This window comes from Schistocerca piceifrons, chromosome 4, assembly GCF_021461385.2.
Source record: "Schistocerca piceifrons isolate TAMUIC-IGC-003096 chromosome 4, iqSchPice1.1, whole genome shotgun sequence".
In the NCBI taxonomy this organism is placed as follows: Eukaryota; Metazoa; Arthropoda; class Insecta; order Orthoptera; family Acrididae; genus Schistocerca; species Schistocerca piceifrons.
Window position 1 is genome coordinate 548,477,819 of NC_060141.1, and position 19,442 is coordinate 548,497,260.

The window sequence follows — 19,442 nt, forward strand, 5'->3', positions numbered from 1 at the left end:
ATTTCCAGTTAGTCTAGATTACCCAAATGGGGTCTGTTTCTCCAAGAACTCTAATCAATGCGACATACAGAAACAAAAGTAATTCTATAACTCCTCAGACAAGAAATCAGAAAAGAAAGCAGTGAGGTTTTACATAAGTGAAGGAAGACATTCGAGGTTAAGCTTGCAATGACAACTTCAGCATCGCAGAAAAAGAAACATTAAGAAGACATTGACAAAAGGGCCAATCATTTAATCTGTTGTGGAACGTGCTGTTTCTCAATGCCATATTGTTCAAGAACGGTGGACAGCATACTGAACATGTCTCATACCAGTCTCACGACAATAAGAAACCGATGTAATTTTGATTTTTATGCGGGTTTTGGCCTCAGGACAGTTAAAAACCAAATTTTCCCACCCGATGTGGTATGACCTTCCCATGGTGTACAGGCTTACCTAAATAACAGTACTCCAACAGTAGAGGAGCCGAATTTGTACAGTCATGCTCACTGAACAGTACGGATGGTGTAACGTGCAACACAAACCATAGCGGTCGTATTGCGATTGATCTGTCATTTGTAGTTAATCACATTTACAAAAGGTTCAAATGGCTCTGAGCACTATGGGACTTAACTTCTGAGGTCATCATTCCCCTAGAACCTAACTAACTTAAGGATAGCACACACATCCATGCCCGAGGCAGGATTCGAACCTGCGACCGTAGCGGTCGCGCGGTTGCAGACTGTAGCGCCTACAACCGCTCGGCCACTTCGGCCGGCAATCACATTTTACGCTGAGACGTTTAAAGCGCCATCTACTGGTAAAATTTTCGGTAATTTTTTTTGTTCCTAAACACTTCTCCCTGCGTCAGTAATCTGCTGCTCAAATTGCGCGTCGTTCTGAGCGGTGGCTCTCTTTCGATAGCGTGCTGAAACTGGAACATTGATTATAGGCACCCTGTATACAAGTTTGTTGAACATTCTTTATGTTACCGTTACCATTTCGGAAACTTAACTTCTTTGCTGACGTCTTAGGTAGTGTATAGTCACGTAGAAGTTCTCTGGCTAAACAGTATGACCTCCACTGCAGGGACATTTTCATTGTGTTTCGCTTATAGGGAACCTAAGCTCTCCAGTGGCTCGTCATGGAGTAATTGTATCTCGTTTGATTTCTTACCTCCATTTATCTTCTGTATTGCACTGAAAATATCTGCAAAACAAAGTAATTTTCGATGGTACACAGTGTATGTCTGGTTGTAAAAGTTTTTCTCCCCCCTCATTCGCGGTACTTGCCGGTGACAGTAGTAAAGCCCAGTTTACTCTTCGTCCTCAATCTTGAATTCCGAACTGCATGCTTCGATCTCGGGTTTACTTTTTTCTGGCAGTGTTTGTTCTACGTCATCAGTCACTATAAGTAGCAGAAATGAGAGCAGCAAGAAACCTGACATCAGAATTGGGGGCCATAAAGTAGACAAAGTGAAGGTATTCTGCTACCTAGGTAGCAAAATAACCATTGATAAAAAGTGGACTGGTAAACGGGCATTCCTGGCCAAGAGGAATACATTTCTGAGAATGTGCGTTTGGAGCACAGCATTGTGTGGTACTGAAATACGTACTGTGGAAAAACCGGAACACAAGTGAATCTAAGCGTCTGAGAAGTGGTGCTACAGAAGAAAGTTGAAAATTAGGTGAACTGGTAAGGTAAGAAATGAGGAGGTTCTCCGCAGAATCTTCGAGGAAATGAATATATCGAAAATACTGTCAACAGGAGCGATAGGATGATAGGACATTCATTAAGACATGAGGGGATAACTGCCGGGGCACTAGAGGGAGCTGTAGAGGTTAAAAATTATGGAGAAAGAGAGAGATTGGAATACATCCAGCAAATAATTGAGTATGTAGGTTGTAAGTGCTACTCTGAAATGAAGAGGTTGGCACAGGAGAGGAATTCGTGGTGGGACGTATCAAACCATTCAGAAGAGGACTGATGGCTAAAAAACAATCGATTTTTTGCCCCCATGTAATCTCAACAAGCCATATCACAGTGCTTCTCCCATGTAATCTCAACAAACCACGTCACAGTACTTCTGCATCTGTATAAATATTGCCTTACTCTGTGGTTTGTTTTGTACGTTTTGGTGATTGCATGTTACCATCTGCTTCGCTGTTGAGAACGTACGTTTTACAGAAACAGAGGTAATTGATGTGAAAACCGATTGAGTCGTAATTACATTATTTATCTGAAACGGGTCACAGGGGTCACGGGTCTCTTATACCAAAACAGTGAACAGCCTCCCCTCCCGGCGGAGGTTAGAGTCCTCCCTCGGGCATGGCTGTGTGTGTTGTTCTTAGCATAACTTAGTTTAAGTAGTGTGGAAGTCTAGGGACCGATGACCTCCGCAGTTTGGCCCCTTAGAAATTCCCACATTTTTGAACATTTTTTTGAACAACCTCCGGAACGTTTGCGGTAGTGTTCTGGTTCACCAAGAGTTTTGCATTTTAATAATGCACTTTACCCGAACAGCTGAGACATAACTTTTTCATGCTGGATGCAGCCTTGCAACTAAGCTGGAACTGTTCGGTGAAACCTGTGGGAGCCAGCCGTACGGGAACCGAACTCTGCACGATTGCACCAATCGATAGGCCGTCATAATCCCGAACGCTCACGCAGCTATTGTTTGCAATGCAAATTATTGCAGAGTCAGCTCGTGCAGCGAAACAGCTTAGTCCCGGTGGTGGCATTTGTGGCTTTGCAGTAAATGTTGCCACACGACAGTAACGTGCATATAAAGCGAACGGACTCAAAACTAATGAACGTTTTTAACCAATGCTTGACACTGTCATCTAGACCTTGGAAAGAAATGTCATCTTTGACACTGGCAATTGGATGTAACTAAGAGTATAGACATCTACATGGATACTCCGCATATCACATTTAAGTGCCTGGCAGAGGGTTCATCGAACAACCTTCACAATTCTGTATTATTCCAATCTCGTTTAGCGCGTGGAGAGAAGGAACATCTATATCTTCCCGTACGAGCTCTGATTTCCATTATTTTTTCATGGTAATCGTTTCTTCGTATGTAGGTCGGGGTCAAGAAAATATTTTCGAATTCGAAGGGGAAAGTTGGTGCTTGGAATTTCGTGAGAAGACTCCTCTGCACCGAAAAACGCCTTTGTTTGAATGATGTCCATCCCAAATCCTGTATCATTTCAGTGACCCTCTCTTCCCTATTTCGCGGTAATACAAAACGTGCTGCCCTTCTTTGAATTTTTTCGATGTACTCCGTCAACCCTACATGGTAAAGACCCCACTCCGCGCAGCAGTATTATAAAAAAAGACAGATAAGCATAGTCTAGGCAGTTTCCTTAGTAGATCTGTTGCATTCTGTATGTGTCCTGCCAATAACACGCAGTATTTGGTTAGCCTTCCCCATTACAATTTTGTGTGTTCCTTCCAATTTAAGTTGTTCGCAACAGTAATTCCCAGGTATTTTGTTGAATCCACGGCTTTTGGATTTGACTGATTTATTGTGTAATCGAAGTTTAACGGATTGCATTCAGCACTCAGGCGGATGATCTTACACTTTTCGTTATTTTGGGTCAATTACCAATTTGCGCACCATAAAGATATCTTTTCTAAATTGTTTTGCGATTTGTTTTGATCTTCTGATGACTTTACTAGTCGAAGAACGACAGAATCATCTGCAAACAACCTGAGATGGCTGCTCAGATTGTTCCCAAATCGTTTATATACATAACGAATGGCAAGGACCTATAACACTACCTTGGGGAACGCCAGAAATCACTTATGTTTTACTCGATGATTTACCGTCCATCACTACGAACTGATACCTCTCTGAGAGGAAATCACGAATCTAGTCACACAACTGAGAAGATACTCCATATGCACGGCATTTGATTAATAGTCGCTTGTGAGGAACGGTAGCAGAAACCTCTCGGAAATCTAGGAATATGGAATCGATCTGAGATCTCTTGTCGACAGCACTCATTACTTCATGGGAATAAAGAATTAGCAGTGTTGACAAGAACGATATTTTCTGAATCCGTGTTCGTTATGTACCAATAAATTTTCCTCAAGGTGATTCATAATGTTCGTGTACAGTATATGCTCCAAAATCCTACTGCAAATTGAGGTCAGTGATATGGGTCTGTAATTCAATGGGTTACTCCTATTTCCTTTCTTGAATATTGGTGTGACCTGTGTTACTTTCCAGTCTTTAGGAACATACATTTCGTCGAGTGAGCGTTTGTATATGACTGCTAAGAAAGGCGCTATTGTGTCTCCATACTCTGAAAGGAACCTGATTGGTATACCATCTGGACCGGAAGACTTGCCTTTCTTAAGTGATTGAGGTGTTTCGCAACACCTGAGATATCTGCTTTTATGTCACTCATGCTAACAGCGAAGGCATGTCTGGGGACGCCCCGGACAGCCGTGGGATATCAATTCTAGTTGTCAGGCCGTTGATATCCATTTCGTTTCATAGGAAGAACACTTTGGTTGTCATCCCCGGCACCCTTACAGCGCGGCAGTATGTCGTCAATATTCTACGCCCCGTTGGGTGTTGCCCGTCTTGCCTAGCCATCCTGGCCTTACATTTCAGCAAAATTAAGCCCGCCCGCAAACGACAATAATTTCTACTGCTTGACTTCGTGCCTACCGAACACTACCTTGGCCAGTAGGGTTGCCGCATCTGTGTCCCCAACTGAGAACGGTTGAAGCATTACGGGCAATGCCCTCCAACCATACCGGGATTTGGCACGATATCTCTCAGGAGGACAGACAACAATTCTAACAGTCAATTCCAAGTCGAATACCTGCTTGCATAACGGCTAGAGGCGGACCAACGCGTTACTGACTCGTTCAGTTTGTGACTCTCTCTCCCTTGAATAAATCATCAAATTATTTCTGAAACTGAAATCGCTTATTGGTCTGTACATGTACATCACATCTACCGGTTCCGGTCCCTTTCGGATAATTCCTTCGTGCTGCGTCTCTTTTTTTTTGTTTTTCTTTTTTTTCTATGAGTGTTCTAGCATAATCAACAATGAAATACAGGAGCTTGCTTCATCATTTTGGAGCAACTCTCAACAGAGTAGGCGTGAACTACTACGGAAGTCCTCTGCTTAGAGTCGAAAGTGCTTGGATTATTGCTTTAGATCTTGTGGTAGCTTCTTGAAAATGGATGTAGCAGAATACTGCACTCCCTTCTAGACGAGAGTCAAGGCGGTGCGATCCAAATGGAGATATATGCGACACACCTCCCGAAAGACGAAAACCGAATTTCGAAGACCGGTTTTCGCTGTCGTTTTTATATGTTACGGTCTGAATCGTGTTTGCTAGCCCAGTTCAATATGGCGCCTGAAAAACAGCTGTTGCAGTTTCTGATTTAGTCAGCACAATCACTACTTCTCTTCAATTAGACGAGGCGTGAACAGTTTCAGTCTAATATTTCTAGTTATCTTTCACTGTACAAGAAGCCACTCCGTCTATATCAGTCGAAAATTTTTAAAAACAAGACGAGACCTGACAGTCCAAGCACATTTCAAAACCGGTTGCGTTTACATGGGAGCGAAAATCGATTACGGAACTGGAAAACCGTCAACTAGAAGCGGCTTCCCCGAATCTATTTTGAATGTTTACATGACCACACAGAAGCGGTATTGGGAAATCGGTTTACGAAATCCGATTTCGGGAGAACCATGTAAAGATGGTGAGTGAAAGCTGCATATTCTTGGAAATAAGCTCATATTGTTAACGACAAATGACATTACAGAATATATATATGGTGATTACAATGAAATTTCCAGTTTCAAAATGAAATAAAAAAAAACCGCTGCACAGAAGGACATAAAATTTGAGCAGAATATTACAAAAGGAGGAGGAATCGTTACGGAAAGAAAATATTAACGAAAATTTTCCCATTAGATAGCGCTGTAAGCCGCATAACATAAATTGGTGAAAATTGTCCCACTAGAGAGCGCTGTAAGCATCATAACATAAATGGGTCCAGCTAAAAATGGCAGATCAATTGCAATATGACGACTATGGTGTGAGTTGCACATTAAACCACCTGTACTTGAGCAATGAGCATGAGCACACAAGTTTAGCATTCAACACTTGTCGTACTACTAGTTAGCGACACCCATCCACCAGATGGATGAGAAAAATCGGTTTTTAAGTATTCTCAGGCGAAAAACACACAAACGCAACAATGATATCGGTTTTTAACTGCCCTGAGGCCAAAAACAGCGTAAAAAGTAAAATTACATCGGTTTCTAAGTGTTCAATACTCTCTCCACCGTTTTCTGTCACAGGCTGAAATCAAGAAGCAGCATGTTCCAGAATAGATCGGACCGTCTCAGGGGTCATGTTAAAAATGTGTTGTGCAGTATATGTCTTCAGCTCCTTTTGTAATCGGAGCTCGCAACACAGCATCTTTCAGATTATCCTACAGCCAGAAGTCACTCCGATTAAGATCAGGTGATCTGGACGGCAGGCTATAGGAAAATGAAGGCTGATCATTCTACCATTTCCAAAATGCCTCTGCAGCAGCTGTTTCACTGGCTGTGCAATGTGCGAAGGAGCGCCATCTTGCATAAAAATGCTCTCACCCACACATCCAGCTGTTTAAGAGTAGGAATGCTGTTGGTGGGCAAAAGACTCTCGTAACATTTACCAGTGACGGTACAGGTAATAGGACCCATAGGACCCATCTCCTCGAAAAAATATGGCCCTACGATAAACGATGCCGACAAACCACAGCACCACGCAGTTACCTTTGCAGAATCAAGTCGTACTGGTAGATGGGAGACTGGATTTTTCATAGTCTGCAGTTCTGCTTATTCTCTTACTGTGAGGTAAATATGAAGCAACTGCTGAACATCGATCATTTCGTATGGACAAAAATTCAGGATATTTAGCAGGATTTTATGCACCACGCTCTTAGGTACGTTCTGAGTTATAGCATTTCCCCGTGCACTTTTTGCCTGTACGCCCCGCTAACCCCTCCAGCAATGCTGTAGCCACAGTTTCTACTCATGCGGAATTAATTGTTTTCCTCCCTCTGCCACATTACATTTCAAAAGAACCTATCTTTTAGAATTTCGTCATCATTTTCCCCAAACCGTTGGCAGACACGTGACCAACGCCTTTATTGATATCCTTGAGTGTCTGCAACATTTTAAGAGCTACTGGCACACAGCCGTCATTCTCCTAACAGTGTGCGATCCTGCATTGAGATGGTCAAGCCGAGTGTTTCAGATGCAGACTGAGGAACATCCGTGTCCCAGTATCGTTTATTTTGCGCATGCTGCCACTTACAGTGTCATCTACAGGTAGAATTGTCGATAAATTTTTTTCTATAACCTTTTCCCCTTCAAAGATAAAATTCCGTTCAGATTTGACGTCAGTCAGAGCAGCAGTTAGTTCATTACAGGGCTTTGAAACTGCAACAATTAAAACCACCCTGTATATTGAATGGCGTCGACAAGAGATACGCGAACACACACCATAATACTCTTCGAAATGCCCGCTTTTGAGCCAAAAATACTCTCCTTGAATGAGAAGGGTTACCCCTGAATATAATAGCGTATGGCAGAAGCGAATTAAAAGAAGCAATGATGACTAGTTTTCTTGTTGGACTATAACTTATTGCAGTTACTGTTTACAATTTTGGAAATTTGTTGAAGGTCTTGTGGGACCAAACTGCGGAGGTCATCGGTGCCTAAGCTTACGCACTACTTAACCTAAATTATCCTAAGGACAAACACACACACCCATGCCCGAGGGAGGACTCGAACCTCCGCCGGGACCAGCCGCACAGTCCATGACTGCAGCGCCCTGAGACTGCTCGGCTAATCCCGGCGAGGCTAACCCGCGCGGCTGTTACTGTTTAATGGTAAATATAGCTGCAACAAGTTTTTGAACGAGATAATAAGATCTAGTACATCGAAGTTTCATGTCAGATTACTATCTATCTGAACACCTAGGAATTTGGACAGTTCAGACTCACTAATCATATGCCCATTCCGTGTAATAGAAGTGTCAATTTCAGTTGAACTGCCTATTACAAACTGTACAAAACTGACTCACTGCAGTTTAACGTCAAATTATCTTCACAGACCATGAACGTAAGTCTTGAACTCCACTATTTGGTAATTTCCTACGTTGCATTCAACATCCTTCACCACTAAGCTAGACATTTTCTAGAATCACCTGTCACATTGAAGGCATGTCATTTATACACAGACTGTTAGGGATGTAAGTGCAGTTATTTCTAATTATGACTGAGGACAATGTACTGAACGAAGTTACGTCACAATTTACTTCACTTGCAGATTAATAATTATAGCTATTTGAGTAGTATGTTTTTAGATTAGTTAGTACTTCCAAGTACGTGTGGCACCACAAGCAAGCGATTAAATCTTACTTACCCCAGGACAGCTGGTCAGATATTACAAGTGGACGCAAAACGGATAGTCTACACTGACAGGCGTAGTCCACCTCATGGCACAGTTATGACTGTATGGAAAACAGCAGGTAGTAAATTATGTGATGTGTTTGTGGGAAGACTGTTACATGTAGAGAAAAAAAACTTCACGCAGTGAAGTAGGTATATATTAAGGTACCAATTATCACAGTATCTGTATCTGTACTCCAACATCCTGTGCGCAAGAAACAATAGTGGTCCCAGCATTAACCCCTGAGGTACCACCCACTTAACTGTGCCCCATTCAGGCTCCACGTCAGCCCCTTTCTCATTACTGTGGAGAATGACGTTTTACTGCCTGTTCTGAAAACATGAGACGAACCAACTGTCGTCACAGTTTTATCAACGAGAATAATGTGTAATAATAACGACACAGTTAAGGCCCATACTACACAAGTGGTCGCCTGGGGTGACAAGTAGAGGGGCGGTGCAACACGCGCCTATGTGCGAAATATATATACAGGGTGTATCAAAATTATTAGTGAAAATTGAGACAAATGAAAGTATACGACAACAGACGGAAAAACGGTCCAGTAAACATGGATCCATAAAAGAGCCGTTTGCGAAGTAACTGTGAATCTTGTTACTGGATGACACTGCCTTTAGTATCAAATATTTTCCTAATAAGTACAAACGTATTTGAAGTGTAAGCTTTTCAACCAAGTCCTCATCTAATTATGCTTAAATGTCACCAAAGACCTAAAGTGACAAGAAACACAATAGCACTTTAGTAACTTAGACATTACAGTTTGCTGTACGCTAGCTCCAACAACATAGTGACGAATCCTCGTCTGACACTCAAGCCTTCCTCTCATTCACTCTCATTCTTTTGCCAGAAGCTTGAATTTTCGAAGGTCAGGTTTCGCATTCTATATACGAGGAAACTTCTCGCACAGATGCTACAGACATTCTCCATCTTTCGGCAAGGCTTTAACTAGCCGTTTCATTATATCAAGCTTAATGGTGGAGCCTTGAGATGGTAACTGATTTTTTTTTACGGATGCACGTGTTTCCTGCACAAAAGGAAGAAAAAAATGGTTCTAAGCACTATGGGACTTAACTTCTGAGGTCATCAGTCCCCTAGAACTTAGAACTACTTAAACCTAACTAACCTAAGGACATCACACACACCCTTGCCCAAGGCAGGATTCGAACCTGCGACCGTAGCGGTCGCACAGTTCCAGACTGTAGCGCCTAGTACCGCTCGGCCACCCCGGCCGGCCAAAAGGAAGAGCCAAAGGCCTTGTCACAGAAGTTATAATGCATATTAACCAGTAAAACCACTACTATCGACATTTTACTTCACATTAATATCAAATGAAACATACGAGACAGTGAGGTAAAGTGGCAAGGGCAGACCAAGTGGCCGCTGCATAATTTTTGCACTGAACAGTGCTGCTGCCTGCCTAGAAATTGTCTAACTAGTACCGATATATAAGGATGTAGAGGCTTATCTCACTAGGGGTAAGATAGATACTGTCTACAGGGAAATTAAAGAGACCTTTGGAGAAAGGAGAACCATTTGCATGAGTATCAAGAGCTATGATGGAAACCCAGTTCTAAGCAAATAAGGGAAAGCAGAAAGGTGGAAGGAGTATATAGAGGGCCTATACAAGGGCGATGAACTTGAGGACAATATTACGGAAATGGAAGAGGATGCAGATGAAGATGAAATGGGAGATATGATATTGCGTGAGGAGTTTGACAGAGCACTGAAAGACCTGAGTCGAAACAAGGCCCCCGGAATAGACAACATTCCATTAGAACTACTGATAACCTTGGGAGAGCCAGTCCTGACAAAACTCTACCATCTGGTGAGCAAGATGTAGGAGACAGGCAAAATACCCTCAGTCTTCAAGAAGAATATAATAATTCCAATCCCAAAGAAAACAGGTGTTGACAGATGTGAAAATTACCGAACTATCAGTTTAATAAGTCACGGCTGCAAAATACTAACGCGAATACTTTACAGACGAATGGAAAACCTGATAGAAGCCGACCTCGGGGAAGATCAGTTTGGATTCCGTAGAAATGTTGGAACACGTGAGGCAATACTGACCCTACGACTTATCTTAGAAGAAAGATTAAGGAAAGGCAAACCTACGTTTCTAGCATTTGTAGACTTAGAGAAAGCTTTTCACAATGTTGATTGGAATACTCTCTTTCAAATTCTGAAGGTGGCAGGGGTAAAATACAGAGAGCGAAAGGCTATTTACAATTTGTACAGAAACGAGATGGCAGTTATAAGAGTCGAGGGGTATGAAAGGGAAGCAGTGGTTGGGAAGGGAGTGAGACAGGGTTGTAGCTTCTCCCCGATGTTATTCAATCTGTATATTGAGCAAGCAATAAAGGAAACAAAAGAAAAGTTCGGAGTAGGTATTAAAATCCATGGAGTAGAAATAAAAACTTTGAGATTCACCGATGACATTGTAATTCTGTCAGAGACAGCAAAGGACTTGGAAGAGCGGTTGAACGGAATGGACAATGTCTTGAAAGGAGGGTATAAGATGAACATCAACAAAAGCTAAACGAGGATAATGGAATGTAGTTGAATTAATTCGGGTGATGCTGAGGGAATTAGATTAGGAAATGACACACTTAAAGTGGTAAAGGAGTTCTGCTATTTGGGGAGCAAAATAACTGATGATGGTCGAAGTAGAGAGGGTATAAAATGTAGACTGGCAATGGCAAGGAAAGCGTTTCTGAAGAAGAGAAATTTGTTAACATCGAGTATAGATTTAAGTGTCAGGAAGTCGTTTTTGAAAGTATTTGTATGGAGTGTAGCCATGTATGGAAGTGAAACATGGACAATAAATAGTTTGGACAAGAGGAGAATAGAAGCTTTCGAAATGTGGTGCTACAGAAGAATGTTGAAGATTAGGTGGGTAAATCACGTAACTAATCAGGAGGTATTGAATAGGATTGGGGAGAAGAGAAATTTGTGGCACAACTTGACTAGAAGAAGGGATCGGTTGGTAGGACATATCCTGTGGCATCAAGGGATCACCAATTTAGTATTGGAGGGCAGCGTGGAGGGTAGAAATCGTAGAGGGAGACCAAGCAGATTCAGAAGGATGTAGGTTGCAGTAGGTACTGGGAGATGAAGCTTGCACAGGATAGATTAGCATGGAGAGCTGCATCAAACCAGTCTAAGGACTAAAGACCACAACAACAACAACAACAACAACAACAGTACTGATATAAACTATCTTTGTTGTCAGCGACTTTGACAGTCGAAGCGTTATTTTGAGTCAAAATTTTTCTCATTTTCAGTCATCTTGTGTAAGATAAATTTATTTATTCACGTTACCTCACTTATAGGAAGAGTAATACTTTTTTTACAATATCAGTGTTTAAACTAGTCCTGTGGCCTACGAATGTTGTTCTTAATTGTTTCTTTCGGCTTGATAGTTTCATCTGCAAATAATTAATGCCGGGTTGGCGTCCGACTAGGAAAAGTGGCCACAATACAAGTGGTCAAGGTGATTATCCCAATAAGACAAAGTTACTTCCATGTGTCACACATAATCTACGGGAACTTGGACCGTCCGAGGGGAGAGGAGTGGTGCCGGGGAATAAGCCCCGCCTCCTTTTTGAAAGGCTGAGATCCTACGTCCCCGTTCTGTCCTTCCACGAAAGCAGAATTGACATAACGGTCATAGTAATCGTGGATTCCTTTTCGCCGGCTGATGTGGCCGAGCGGTTTAAGGCGCTTCAGACCGGAACCAAGCGGCCACTGCGGTCGCAGGTTCGAATCCTGCCTTGGGCATGGATATGTGTGATGTCTTTAGGTTAGTTAGTTAGTTCTGAGTTGTAGGGGACTGATGACCTTAGAAGTAAAGTCCCATAGTGCTCACAGTCATTTGAAGCATTTTTTGGATTCCTTTTCTTGTGGTGAGAATTCCTTTGTGAACCAGGATTAGTCTCTTCATTCAGTTCAAAATAAGAAAAAAAGTAAGCAATCGACAACGCAAAGCAAACTGGAATACACAAAGCATTTGGTAGTGTCTACAGGACAATTGTTTGCTGCGGTAGTTCAGGCCCGACCTCTACAGGTATCTTATGTAACAAAAATTCCAAACACTCCACACCTAAAACTGCCACTGTATAGTGTCCGCATAATAGCAAAACCCTGGCGTAACTGTTCTCATGTTTGTTTTCATACTCTTCGGACTTGTGTGCGCATTTATCAGTATATCTTGTGCACTGACATGTATTACGAATACATGCATTTTAGATCAGAACTCTTGCACATTAAATCATTTTGCATGCCAAGCCAAAGTAGATTATGTGTTGATATCCACATTCATACTGCAGCTTCGGTCCCCCACGTTCACAGTACTACTGTCCAACATTGTAAATATGATGGAACGAATATCTTTCCGTCCAGATCATGTTTGTTTTGATAAATGTGTGCTGTTGCTCTTTCAGAAGAATCGTAGAGGTATATTAACCTGGTGACCGTGGGTTATGCAATTATTTGAGATGCCCTACTACAGCAGTCAATGCCATGGGTAATTAATAGGGACGCGAAAGATTCGCGAAAACGGTAACGCGAAAAATAAGACGAAATCAGCGGGTACTGCGAAGTAACTCGAAATCGGCGATTTTTACGAGATTTCGTGAAATTTATTATTCTGCCTCATAAAAATTACATGAGGATGGCAGTTAACTAATATTCGTAATTGATGGTTATTGTCGTTGTTATCTGACCGTTCCAAATCGTAAGACAAGCGATCGGTTATGTTACAGTGTGTGATAAAAATCCTATGACAAAATCTCTACAGCTCCTCTATTAATAATCAACGAAGGAGTTGTATAGATTTTTACCCACACATTTTGATAGATACTGAACGTCAGAACCATATTTTTGCCTCCTCAAGACTTAGTTTCGTATACAAGTTTCTTCCTGCCAAACGAACTTTCATGTGTCGACCAAAACAGTATCAAAATTAACAAAAACAACACCAAAAATCGCAAAAAATTTGAATTAGGCCAAAAAGCAACATCGAATTTGACAAGAAAAACGGTTAACAAAAAGAAAGTGTAATATGAAAAAAAAAAATATATATATATATTACATAGAATTCGCCAAAAATAACATTGAAATTGACAAAAAATACCAGTACGTTTGACAAGAAGAAACATCGAATTTAGCAAAGACGTGCACTGAATTTGGCAACAAAATAAAAGCAAATTAGGCAAAAAAATAAGAGAAAAAATTACATTAAATTGGTAAAAAACAGCCATGCTGAATTTGGGGGGAATATTACACCAAATTTGGTAGAACTTAAACCCTAATTTCGCAGAAAGTAACCAAACTTGGCAAAAAAAGTCACCGAATTTGGAAAAAAATCATCATTTTGCAAAAATAAGAGCATCTTTGGCAGAAAGTGATACTAAATTTGGCAAAAATATAAACCACTTATCGCAAAAAACATCTAATTTGCCAAATAAATAATTACGAATCTGTTAAAAGTATTAACTAATTTGTGAAAGTAACGCCGAACGTGGCAAAGAATAACAATAAATTTGGCCGTAAAGAAAACGACATTTTGCTGTCCCTAGATCTCAGGTGACGATCAATTCAGGGATAATGCCACAGTGAGTAATACGGTTTTTTGTTATCATGTTAAGCTTCAGCGTACTAAAAGCCACAAAAATATACCACTTTCACTGTTGTTGTTGCGTGGTCTTCAGCCCAGAGACTGGTTTGATGCAGCTCTCCATGCTACTCTATCCTGGGCAGGGTTCTTCATCTCCCAGTACCTACTGCAACCTACATCCTTCTGAATCTGTTTGTGTACTCATCTCTCAGTTTTTTGTGTGATGGTGACAGTCGTTCCTAGGTACCAAGAATAGCAATACGTATGACAGTTAGAAAGCCTTAACCATTGCCAGTAGTTGTATGAAAACCCTGATTACATTCGAGATCATGGTCACCTGGAAACATTTTCGGTGAGTTGTTGTTGTTGTGGTCTTCAGTCCTGAGACTGGTTTGATGCAGCTCTCCATGCTACTCTATCCTGTGCAAGCTTCTTCATCTCCCAGTACCTACTGCAGCCTACATCCTTCTGAATCTGCTTAGTGTATTCATCTCTTCGTCTCCATCTACGATTTTTACCCTCCACGCTGCCCTCCAACACTAAATTGGTGATCCCTTGATGCTTCAGAATATGCCCTACCAACCGATCCCTTCTTATAGTCAAGTTGTGCCCCAAATTTCTCTTCTCTCCAATTCTATTCAATACCTCCTCATTAGTTATATGATCTACCCATCTAATCTTCAGCATTCGTCTGTAGCACCACATTTCGAAAGCTTCTATCCTCTTCTTGTCTAAACTAATTATCGTCCATGTTTCACTTCCATTCATGGCTACACTCCATACAAATACTTTCAAAAGCGACTTCCTGACACTTAAATCTATACTCGGTGTTAACAAATTTCTCTTCTTCAAAAACGCTTTTCTTGCCATTGCCAGTCTACATTTTATATCCTCTCTACTTCGACCATCATCATTTATTTTGCCCCCCAAATAGCAAAACTCATTTACTACTTTAAGCGTCTCATTTCCTAATCTAATTCCCTCAGCATCACCCGATTTAATTCGACTACATTCCATTATTCTCGTTTTGCTTTTGTTGATGGACATCTTATATCCTCCTTTCAAGACCATGTCCATTCCATTCAACTGCTCTTCCAAGTCCTTTGCTGTCTCTGACAGAATTACAATGTCATCGGCGAACCTCAAAGTTTTTATTTCTTCTCCGTGGATTTTAATTCCTACTCCAAAGTTTTCTTTTGTTTCCTTTACTGCTTGCTCAGTATACAGATTGAATAGCATCGGGGAGAGGCTACAACCCTGTCTCACTCCCTTCCCAACCACTGCTTCCCTTTCACGCCCTCGACTCTTATAACTGCCATCTGGTTTCTACAAATTGTAAATAGTCTTTCGCTTCCTTTATTTTACCCCTGCCACCTTTACAATTTGAAAGAGAGTATTCCAGTCAACATTGTGAAAAGCTTTCTCTAAGTCTACAAATGCTAGAAACGTAAGTTTGCCTTTCCTTAATCTATTTTCTAAGGTAAGTCGTAGGGTCAGTATTGGCTCACCTTTTCGAGTATTTCACGGAATTCAAACTGATCTTCGCCGAGGTCGGCTTCCACCAGTTTTTCGATTCGTCTGTAAAGAATTCGTGTAAGTATTTTGCAGCCGTGATTTATTAAACTGATAGTTCGGTAATTTTCACATCTGTCAACACCTGCTTTCTTTTGGGATTGGAATTATTATATTCTTCTTGAAGTCTGACGGTATTTCGTCTGTCTCCTACATCTTGCTCACCAGATGGTAGAGTTTTGTTAGGCCTGGCTCTCCCAAGGCTGTCAGTAGTTCTAATGGAATGTTGTCTACTCCCGGGGTCTTGTTTCGACTTACGTCTTTCAGTGCTCTGTGAAACTCTTCACGCAGTATCATATCTGCCGGCCGCGGTGGTCTCGCGGTTCTAGGCGCGCAGTCCGGAACCGCGCGACTGCTACGGTCGCAGGTTCGAATCCTGCCTCGGGCATGGATGTGTGTGATGTCCTTAGGTTAGTTAGGTTTAAGTAGTTCTAAGTTCTAGGGGACTGATGACCACAGCTGTTAAGTCCCATAGTGCTCAGAGCCATTTGTGTCAGTATCATATCTCCCATTTCATCTTCATCTACATCCTCTTCCATTTCCATAACATTGTCCCCAAGAACATCGCCCTTGTATAGACCCTCTATATACTCCTTCCACCTTTCTGCTTTCCCTTCTTTGCTTAGAACTGGGTTTCCATCTGAGCTCTTGATGTTCATGGAAGTTGTTCTCTTTTCTCCAAAGGTCTCTTTAATTTTCCTGTAGGCAGTATCTACCTTACCCCTCGTGGGACAAGCCTCTACATCCTTACATTTGTCCTCTAGCCATCCCTGCTTAGCCGTTTTGCACTTCCTGTCGATCTCATTTTTGAGACGTTTGTATTCCTTTTTGCCTGCTTCATTTACTGCATTTTTATATTTTCTCCTTTCATCAATTAAACTCAATATGTCTTCTGTTACCCAATGATTTCTATTAGCCCTCGTCTTTTTACTTACTTGATCCTCTGCTACCTTCACTATTTCGTCTCTCAAAGCTACCCAGTCTTCTTCTACTGTATTTCTTTTCCCCATTCCTGTCAATCGTTCCCTAATGCTCTCCCTGAAGCTCTCTACAACCTCTGGTTCTTTCAGTTTATCCAAGTCCCATCTCCTCAAATTCCCACCTTTTTGCAGTTTCTTCAGTTTTAATCTACAGTTATAGCTGTATGCCGTTGCTATCTCAGTCCTTGTCTTTATGCGCATAAACGATACGATGGTGATAACGAGGATGCTTTTGCCGGTGCATTGTCTGTAATATCATTGCGGAAGACGCAAAATCCACCTGCTTCAGGAGATCACAGTTGTAACCTGTGGTTAGGACCGCACGCAGCATTTACAGCCGGAAGGTCTCTGAACGCGCTAGGCGCCCAGCGCTGGAGGTCGCGCCGGAACCTGGTGCCGTCTGCGCGGAGGAGAGGCAAAGCAGTGCCCATCCCTGCGAGGGAATGCAGACGACAATGGCGGGCCATTAGGGCTGGCCGAGGTTCGGTGCGGCAGCCGTGGCGAACCGCACCGCGGGCTGTCGCAGCGGGACCACAGGCAATTAGGGCGGCCTCGGAACGGTGCCCAATGGCTGAGGCGGCGATTTCCAGAGCTCACCAACGACTCACGAGCCGAGCACCTCAGCCAGCCGAGTCCAGAAGTTAGCTTCCTTCCTTCAGATTCTAACAATACCACCACTTGCAAAGTAGGTTAGACATCAGATTAATAACGTTGCTCACGCAGCATACGTTCGCTTTATCGGGCAACAACGAATTTATTGACTGTGGGTGGTATCGTCAGAATGGAAATAATGAAGTCACTGTAAAAAAGTTATTAATTTTGGCACTTATCTTGAATGGATTCCCACGTAGATTTCGTCGTTGTTGTTATGGCTCATCTTAATGATTCTATGATGATTCCACTTTGACTGCTAGAAGGTCCAGATCTGTATTTTAGCAATATTTGAAGACCTAACAAATGCGTTTTTCAGGAAATTCTTAATGACCAAACAATCCCAGATCAGAACAATGGTATTGTAGAAATAATTTTTGACTTGGTGTTCACGATCCACATTTTTATTAAACTTTCTTGTAAATTCTCATACAGGGTGTTACAAAAAGGTACGGCCAAACTTTCAGGAACCATTCCTCACACACAAATAAAGAAATGATGTTATGTGGACATGTGTCCGGAAACACCTAATATCCATGTTGGAGCTCATTTTAGTTTCTTCCACCTACGCTCAATGGAGCACGTTATCATGATTTAATACGGGATATTCTACCTGTGCTGGTAGAACATGTGCCTTTACAAGTATGACGTAACATGTGGTTCATGCACGATGGAGCTCCTGCACATTTCAGTCGACGTGTTCGTTCGCTTCTCAACAACAGATTCGGTGACCAATGGATTGGTAGAGGCGGACCAATTCCATGGCCTCCACGCTCTCCTGACCTCAACCCTCTTGACTTTCATTTATGGGGGCATTTGAAAGCTCTTGTCTACGCAACCCCGGTACCAAATGTAGAGACTCTTCGTGCTCGTATTGTGGACGCTTGTGATACAATACGCCATTCTGCAGGGCTGCATCAGCGCATCAGGGATTCCATGCGACGGAGCGTGGATGCATGTATCCTCGCTAACGGAGGACATTTTGAACATTTCCTGTAACAAAGTGTTTGAAGTCACGCTGGTACGTTCTGTTGCTGTGTGTTTCCATTCCATGATTAATGTGATTTGAAGAGAAGTAATAAAATGAGCTCTAACATGGAAAGTAAGCGTTTCCGGACACATGTCCACATAACATATTTTCTTTCTTTGTTTATGAGGAGTGTTTCCTGAAAGTTTGGCCGTACCTTTTTGTAACACCCTGTATACTTCTTAATTGTCACATCATCAAGAAAAAATGAAATGAAATGATCGTATGGCATTGTTGGCCGGGACGCCCCATGCGGGGAAGTTCGGCCGTTGTACTTGCAAGTCCTTTTTAGTTGACGCCATTTCGGCGACTTGCGAGTCAATGATGATGAAGAACACTCAACACCCAGTCATCACGAGTTAGAGAAAATCCCTGACCCCGGTCGGCAATCGAACCCGGGTCCCTGTGCGCGGGAAGCGAAAACGCCACCGCAAGACCACGAGCTGCGGACATCAAGAAAACAGTTTTGTATCAATCTTCATATGTTTAATTTCCACTTTAACCAAACACAAGACTCAACTGTTCTTTTACAAAGCGAAATAACAACTTAACTTTTGCAAAGTGAAACAACGACTGCTCTGTGCGCATTTGCGCCAAAATGGTTACAAGTTAGTCAAAGGTTATGACAGTCTCACAGAAATGAATACACACAAGAACCATATCACTGTAATATATCGGTACATCCGAGTACCTATACATTAATAAAACCAAATGTTAATATTGTCGCAAAAATATGTCTGTTACTTCGCAGAAAAATAGTACGATATTACTGGTATCGAGAACTGGGGTTGGAGTGCCGTAATGGTCACGTAAATAAAGAACCATTACAAGATCCAGCAAAGAGTAGGTACGAGTAATCTTGTTTCCCACATTACTGACAGCTCACGTGTAAACACTGAGATATGATTCTGTTGAACTCGCCATTCTTTTCGTAAATCCGAGATCAATTGCCAATACTCGACCTATTCCCAAAAACTTCTTTGTAAAGCATACCCTAAAATAATAATAATTGGTTCCCGTATCAATCTTTTTACTCGTATTTGCTTTTTCATTTTTCCTTGTACCTTAATTTTACTGTATTCAGACAGTACCGAATACGATTGGTGGCGCCC